Here is an 8510-nt window from a genome sequence, read left to right on the forward strand (position 1 = left end):
TGCACAATAGGATGGCAATGGCTAAAGCTTTTCTCCTAGATATCTCCCATAACCACCCACTGCTAAGTCATTTTGTAATAACATGATAGATGAAAAAGTACCAAAGACAAAATACCAACTTTCTCTACCAGAGATGTTTTACATAGTAAAGTGTGGGAAGGGTACAAGTTATAAAGGTTAATGCCATATACCCCTCTGCACAGGACTTCTCCCCCTCTTCTAGAAAGAGCTCATAATAATAAAGGGCAGTGGGTACTGAGGGATCTGAAAGTAGGAGTATGAGTCTACTGAAAAGTAGATTGGAAAAAATACTGAAGGACATAGCTTCACACATTGGAAGAGATGTCACATGTAATATTTAACCTTATTTTTCTCCAGAAAGTATGAAAACTACAAAAACAGAACACAAGACAGATATTCTGTCAGAAAAATAAATTTCTAACAATCTATACAAGATTGAATGGATGTTATGTGAATGATGAGTCCCGTTAGTCCCCTGAATGTTAGCCATTCAAATGGCTCCCAAATATGATCTCTTGACATAGAAGCTCTGGAATGATCTTTGCTTCAGGTAAGTAAGACCATGTTCCAGCACTCTGCAATGTAACTCTCCGAAGAACCCCAATGGTGTCCATGCTCACTGGTCATTCTGAGGACCATTCTTCAGGACAAGGAAAACAAAAGCATAAACTCTGTCATTGTTGAACAGTTTATTGTAGAACATGTAAAAAAAATATGAATTTCAAGGCCTAAACTAATATTTCCCTTCTTAATTTTAATGGGAAAAAAAAGAAGAAAGCCCAGCTACCCATCCCTTTCATTTCTGCTTCTCCATTCTCTGAAGGTAATCACTATTCTGAAGTTAATAACTGTCTCTCTCTATATTTCATCATGCATGTTTTATACTTTTCCTTCATATGTATATTTCTTTCTTTTGTTTTTTAAAAGGGCATGGTTTTTGTTTTTTGTTTGTTTTTTTGTTTTTAAGATTTTATTTATTTATTTGACAGAGAGAGACAGCGAGAGGGGAAACACAAGCAAGGGGAGTGGGAGAGGGAGAAGCAGGCTTCCCGCCGCGCAGGGAACCCGATGCGAGGCTCGATCCCAGGACCCTGGGATCATGACCTGAGCCGAAGGCAGACGCTTAATGACTGAGCCACCCAGGCGCCCCCATATGTATATTTCTATAAACAATATATAGTATTAATTTATTTGGTTTAAAAATATATGTAAATTTTCAACTTATTTTACTAAATATTTTGTTTTTCAGGTTTATTCATATTGATATAAGTTGATCTAGATCACTCGAATACTGTTTCATTATAAGAATAATACTACAAGGAAAAAAAAATGATAGAGTTTTTTCCCTTACCAGATTAATAAACAAAGCAATCTCCCATTTTTTTTTCATTATTACATACTGTTACAGTAAATCTATTTGTATGAATCTCCTTGAATACTATCTCAAATAAATACTTTCTAAGGTAAGAAACCAGGGAGTATTATGTATATATCATAAAGTATAGGCAGTTTTGACTTTTCTGCATTTTATCTAATTACTCTCCAAAATGGTGGTACCAAGTTATACTGCCATTTGCAATTTCTAATAATTTATATTCCTAATATTTTCTCCCAAACATGGTTATCATATTTATCTAATTCTGCTCATCTGGTAGGTAAGAAATTCTAAATTTCATTTGATTTGAATCTCCCTTATTACTAATGAAGCTGAGTGAGATTTTTTTTCTATCTTTGCAGACAGTGGTTTTCTTTTTTTTTTTTTTTAAGATTTTATTTATTTGAGAGAGAGAGCACAAGCAGGGGGAAGGGCAGAGGGAAAGGGAGAAGCAGGCTCCCTGCTGAAGCAAGGCTAGATCCCAGGACCCTGGGATCATGACCTGAGCCAAAGGCAGACTCTTAACCAACTAAGCCACCTAGGAGCCCCTGCAGATACTTGTTTTCCACAAATTGCCTACTTAAATCCTTTACTCACTTATAAAACATCTTTCTTAGGGGTTTTGGAATACTTTTATGTATTCTGGGTACTAATATCATATCAATTAATTGGACAGTCATGTGGGAATATTTTGTTATATAAAAACATCAATCTGTTCTTTTGCGATGAAAAATTTCTTAAGTTATTATTTAAAATATTACCAAACATGGATATCATTAAAAAAAAAAAAGATGTCCTCCTAGGTTTTCTCTTAAAAATATTTTTTTTCATTTTTTTGTATTTTAATCCATCAAGATGGGATTAAATTTTTCAATTAGGGAAGTCAATTTTTACAACACAATTACTGAATTAATCTGTCATTTCCCTACTGATTGATATTTCCCTAATGACTTTAATGCCTCCTTTGTCACATAACAAGTTCCCATTCTATATGTGGTTATGCTTTGGCACTTTTTATTATGTTCTACTATCTGATTATCTACCAAACTCTTTTAATAACTATTGCTTTGTACTAAGTCACTGTGGATTAAGCCCCCAGCATTATTTTTATTTTCTTCAAAATAATCTTGGCTGTATTTTGTCCTTTCCCTTTTCAAGTAAATTCTATGATCAGCTTGTCAGATTCCACTGAAATAATGTTTTGGACTTTTGATGGATATTGTGTGTTACTAATGGATTAATTTATGGGAGAATCTCTGTCTCTATAATATATAAATTTTCCATTTATGAACTTGGCATATCTCTCTGGTGATTTTAGTACTATTTGATCTTCTTCAGTAACTTTACATAATTGTTTTTATGAATTTCTTAAATATGTATCTTATTAGATTTATTTCTAGGTACTTCATAGAATCAATTACAGATTGCTACCTTTTTAGAAATTCAAGTAGTAATCATCAGTGGTACACAGAAACCACCAATTTTTCTTATATTAATGTTTTTAGTTTTAATAATTATGCTGAAATCTCCTATTAGTCATTTTAGATTGCTTATATATTCTTATCTGTTGAATATTCTATGCTAATAATTATAGCATCTTTGAATAATAAATCTATTGTTTCATCTTCAAACTACTTATATAAATTTTATTTTACAAATAACTCTCTTTTTGTACTAGCCAGGTCTTCCAGTTAAAATTAATAGAAGCACTGCATACTTCAGTTATTTACATCAACTCAAAAACTGCTTGATATAAATCATCTATATATTTACTTTATTTTCAGTCTGATGACCTATACATTTCTCAGAGAATTATGTTTAAAATCTCCAACTTTGAAAGAAGGGAAAAATGAAGGGGGCAAGTTGGAGGGAGAGATGAGCCATGAGAGACTATGGACTCTGAGAAACAAACTGAGGGTGTTAGAGGGGAGGGTGGTGGGGGGATGAGTTAGCCTGGTGATGGGTATTAAGGAGGACACATACTGCATGGAGCACTGGGTATTATATGAAAACAAAGCGTGGATCACTACATCAAAAACTAATGATGTATTGTATGGTGACTAACATAATAAAATAGAATTTAAAAAAATATAAAATAAAATCTCCAACTTTAATTTTGGATTTATCTGTTTTCCCTTATATTTCTGTCAATTTTTGAATAATATATTTTGAGGCTATGTTGTTCTGACTGTATTCTTTATGACTTGACTATTTTAGAAGCATATATAATGAACTTCTTTAACCTACTAACGCTTTGTTGTTGTTGTTTTTTCTTTTGAAGTGTTTTGGCTGATATTAAGGAAGTTACACCAGATTATTTTTGGCTAGTATTTACCAATACATATTTTTTTTTTAAAGATTTTATTTATTTATTTGAGAGTGAGAATGAGAGAGCATGAGAGGGGGAGGGTCAGAGGGAGAAGCAGACTCCCTGCCGAGCAGGGAGCCCGATGCGGGACTCGATCCCAGGACTCCAGGATCATGACCTGAGCCGAGGGCAGTCACTTAACCAACTGAGCCACCCAGGCGCCCCTACCAATATATATCTTTTAGATTACTTTACTTTGAAATTTTATCTTGCTTATTTATGTTTTACATTTCATTCATATAAATAACATGAAAATATTCTTCCTTGGGTTGTAGCAGGCAGGTCCTAGTTTTAAATTAGAAAATTTCAATTCTTACTCCTGGAAGCCCATGACATTGTCTCCTCTTTCTGCAGGTAGATTAAAATCCAAGACCTGAGCTGTTCCTGGCCCTTTTATTACCACTGCTTTTTCTTTGTTTTGGGAAACTACTTCTTTCTTTCTTAAAACTCACGTATTAAGTATCTGTTGGTCATGTTTCACTTTATTTCATTTGACATTCTTGTAGTGGGAGGATACCAACACTATTTTAGTCCACTATTTTTTCTAGAAACTGAACGCTCCAGACCCAGTTTCATTTTGAAATTACCCACAGTCTCCTAAATTATACTGACCATCTCTAGTTAGATATACTGGATGAAAATTAGTCACTGGGTTAAAAATGAACAATTAAAAGCCTGAGATTAATTTTATCTCATAGCACTTCTATATTTTAAGGCTCTTTTCTTGAACATACTCTACTTGATGCAAGGAGGCAAAGTAGCTTTGATCTGTCTTTTTTTTTTTTTTTAAAGATTTTATTGTTCGTTTATTTGAGAGAGAGTGAGACAGAGAGCACAAGCAGGGGGTGGGGCAGAAGTAGAGGGAGAAGCAGACTCTGCACTAAGCGGGTGCCTACCCATGCGGGGCTTGATCCCAGGACCCCAGAATCATGACCTGAGCCGAAGGCAGATGCTTAACCGAATGAACCACCCAGGTGCCCCTATCTGTATTATTTTATGGAAAAAAAACAAAACATGGAAACTTACAGAGGTAGAGTGATAAGATTCAGAAGAGAAACCCCAGTTGCCTCATTTCTTAGTCACAGATCTCATCACTACAGAACACTGCTAGAATACTACATTTCATGGCACATAAGACTGAGCCAAGAGTCTGGCTATACTGTCTGTACCAACTCTGGAGGCCATGATGCAGTTGTGGGTTGGCTTGAAGGCTGAAAACAACATCTCAATCCAATAAGATACTCCTCCAACATAGAAATGTCTTTTGAACTTCTGCATTTACAGTGCACTTAGTTATAGAACTTTACTGAGCTGATTTTATTTTATTGTCAGATATTTGGGAGATTCTCAATTAAAATGTAGTTGTAGAAAATAGACAAATAAAATAAAATTAAACTTTTTTTAACCCATTCAAACCCAACAGTATACCTTATTCTAGTCATTAACCAGTCTTAGAAACTTGTACTATGAAAAATAAAATTAATATTTATCATTGGTAACATGCTTTTAATTTCTTTTAAGACTTTAGTTTGGAGGTGCCTGCCTTCGGCTCAGGTCATGGTCCTAGGGTCCTGGGATCGAGCCCCCGTCAGGCTCCCTGCTCAGCGGGAAGCCTGCTTCTCCCTCTCCCACTCCCCCTGCTTGTGTTCCTTTTCTCACTGTGTCTCTCTCCGTCAAATAAATAAATAAAATCTTTAAAAAAATTAAATTAAATTAAAAAAAGACTTTAGTTTGAATTATTTCATGGTATCATACTAATATCCTAACAGGGAAGGCAATCAGTCCCTAAAGTCATTCCACCATAGTCTGTTCAGGTTCCTGGCTAAATATTGAGGGATATATATAAAGAGGAATAAAGTATGATTTCTGCCTTCCAGACTCTTAAGATCCATCAACAGAAGTTATGTTATGTAAACATATTATCACTTAAGTTTCTAGTTAAAAATCTGCTTTAGGACAAAGATAAACTATCACAAATGTCTAATGAAAAGAAAAGGTAATGCTATCCAGGTGGAAATGAGAAGGTTTATATGAGAGCCTATAACTGAACCACTGTTCTCTTTCCTTAAGTGATGAGTAAGTTGGTGATGCCCGCATATTAAATGGGTTACCCAAGGATACAGAATACATTAATGATGGCTGAGACAAAATCTAAATCTTCTGACTCCTAGAATAATACATTTACAAACTTCTTGTTAATGTACTAAAAAAGAATAAAATATGTAAACATTTAAAGAATTTCTTGGGAAACATGTACATTTCATTTAACATAATATGGCTTAGCCATTATATTTCTGAGTTCTCAACACAGGCGTAGGAATCACCTTAAAATGCCTTTGGCTACAAAACATGAATATAGTCCCCACATATAAATCACTGAAATCACAATCTAATTAAGTGAGCTTAACAACCAGTATCCATCTTAATTGTAATGTGAAGATGCTGAGGTATGTGGCCTCAATGGCAGAAATGTGACTGAGACTTTTCATTGTGTACAGGACCCACATGCACCAGCTCTCGGGACTGACAGCATGTATCCCTTCCCAAATCCATATTCAATTATGTCATATTGAAATTAGCCAAGGTTGGAGTATTTACACCATGGAAATCAGTAAAAGCTACAAATCCGAGATATATTTTGTTTTTTACTTTTTATAGAACTGCTTGCTAAACATTTACCAGCATAGGACTAGGCTTTCTAGCCCTTCAATTAGGAAAAAAAAAAAAAAAAAGATCAAATCAAGTTACCCTTTAAGAGCAGTAAGATTACAGTCTAAAGATATATTTTCCCAGCCTTGTACTACCATAGATAGACCAAATCACCAGCATAATCAAAAGCAGCAAACAAACACCATCAGAGGTTTTCCCATACCCAGCCAGGGCGAAAATGTAATTAGTAAAAAATGCTAGGCGAGAGCATTGTGTGACCAGAACTATTCAATCAGAAAGTGCTGATTGAACATATATAAGCACAATCAAAGCCTTTATTTAAATAGGGGTTACAGTCCTAATAAAACACAAAGGGAAGTAGGGGCATAGGCCTCCTCGACAGGTAATGAAAGAAAAAATTAAACTCATCCAATTACATCTGGGGAAAAATCCATTACCTATAACAGAGAGAGGACTGCCCCAGGAAAATTCAGATGCAAAACTAATAATGAAGGCACACTGTCCTTTCAACAGATTCTAAATGAGCTCTAATTTTCTTATATCCACCATTCCCAAACTATATAAATTTCAACTAAGCAGAAAAAAGTGACATGCTAGCACAATTGTTATTCCAAACAGGCCCAGCTGCTTGCTCACCTTAATTAGACCTAATCCCAAAAGGGAGCCAATCTTTCCTTATTTTCTTCTATGAGCTCACCTGATTTCCCTCAACTTTTCTTTTCTAATAGATTTTGCTGTAACCTTTCAGCAACTGTCGTTTTAGATAGTCTCCCAGGGATCACAATCAGGCTGGTTCCTTTGCCAAACAGAACTTGAGCCCATGAGACACAGAAAAGGAAAAAACTGGGGTGCTGACAGACAGGGTGTCAGTAAGGAAAGGCTGAACTCAGTCCCCTTTCATTGAATCCAATGTGTTTGTGTATATGAATGTGTATGTATGTTGATATTTACAATTCTAGAATGACAGAGCCTAGAGAAGCATCAACATCGTCTTGTCATGCCCTCTACTGAACGGCTTTTGAAATGGCTTTAAAATAATATAATAAAAAATAAGTCTTAAAGGTGCAATCTTCTCAGAGAGCTGAGGAGGTCCCACATGTTGCAAAAGTAGTTACCCCTTCTAAAAGTGTATACTGCGTGGCAGTTCCGCTGCTGTCAGCACTGTCCACTTCTGTTGGGCATTAAACTCCATGAGAGCTTGTCTTCATCCCTAATGTGATCATTCCAAATGAGGAAATGTTCCTCAAATATCTGTAAGAACGATTTGGCTTCAAGTCACAGAAACAAAGTCACACTGGATATTAGATCTGGAAGAGATGTGAGATACGTCAAAGAGAGGAATTTGTTCAAGGTCTCTAGGCTATAAATCAACTCAGTAAATACTTACTGAACAACAGCATGTATCAGATGATGTGTTCGGTGCCACAAGCTCCATATGAAGCACAAAATGAAGCCCTTTTCTCAAAACAACAGAAATTTTGAGAGAAAGGTGAGACTAAATTTAGACACACAAAACAAAGTATGAATTAGATAATGCATTGCCCACTGGTTAGCATGTGGTGGTGAAGTGCGGATGTAGAGGGGTTCAGAAAAAGAGGAGATGCTAGGGAGCTGCAAAGACTACAGATTTCCTCATAGAGAAGATCAAGTTTAATCAGAACTTCAAGGGCTGAGTAATATTTGGGAAACATTTGGGAAGATAAACAGGCAAGGCATTATATTGTAACTAACCTGATAAAACCTGAAACTGTATGTCAGCATTGTATGTTTCAGAAGAGTGAAAAGAACTTAACAAAGCTTTTTCTGACCATCCAGTCTGCACTGATCTCTCAACTAAGAGCTGATAGTACTTATTGCTCATCTGATTTATATTCCTATATTGCCATTCAAATCTTGAATCTATATTCAACATTTCATGCATATATATCATGTCTTCCCAAATAGCAGCAAACTCCTGAGGGCAAGAGCGGCATATAATCTTCTTTACGTTCCCCACAAATGCATTATGCATTCCCCATATCCCCCAATGCCTTAAGTAAGTAGAAATATAAATATAAGCTGCACTGATTAAAGGAT

The sequence above is a fragment of the Mirounga leonina genome, unplaced genomic scaffold (assembly GCF_011800145.1).
Source record: "Mirounga leonina isolate KUSES-001 unplaced genomic scaffold, KU_Mleo_1.0 Mir_93, whole genome shotgun sequence".
Lineage (NCBI taxonomy): Eukaryota > Metazoa > Chordata > Mammalia > Carnivora > Phocidae > Mirounga > Mirounga leonina.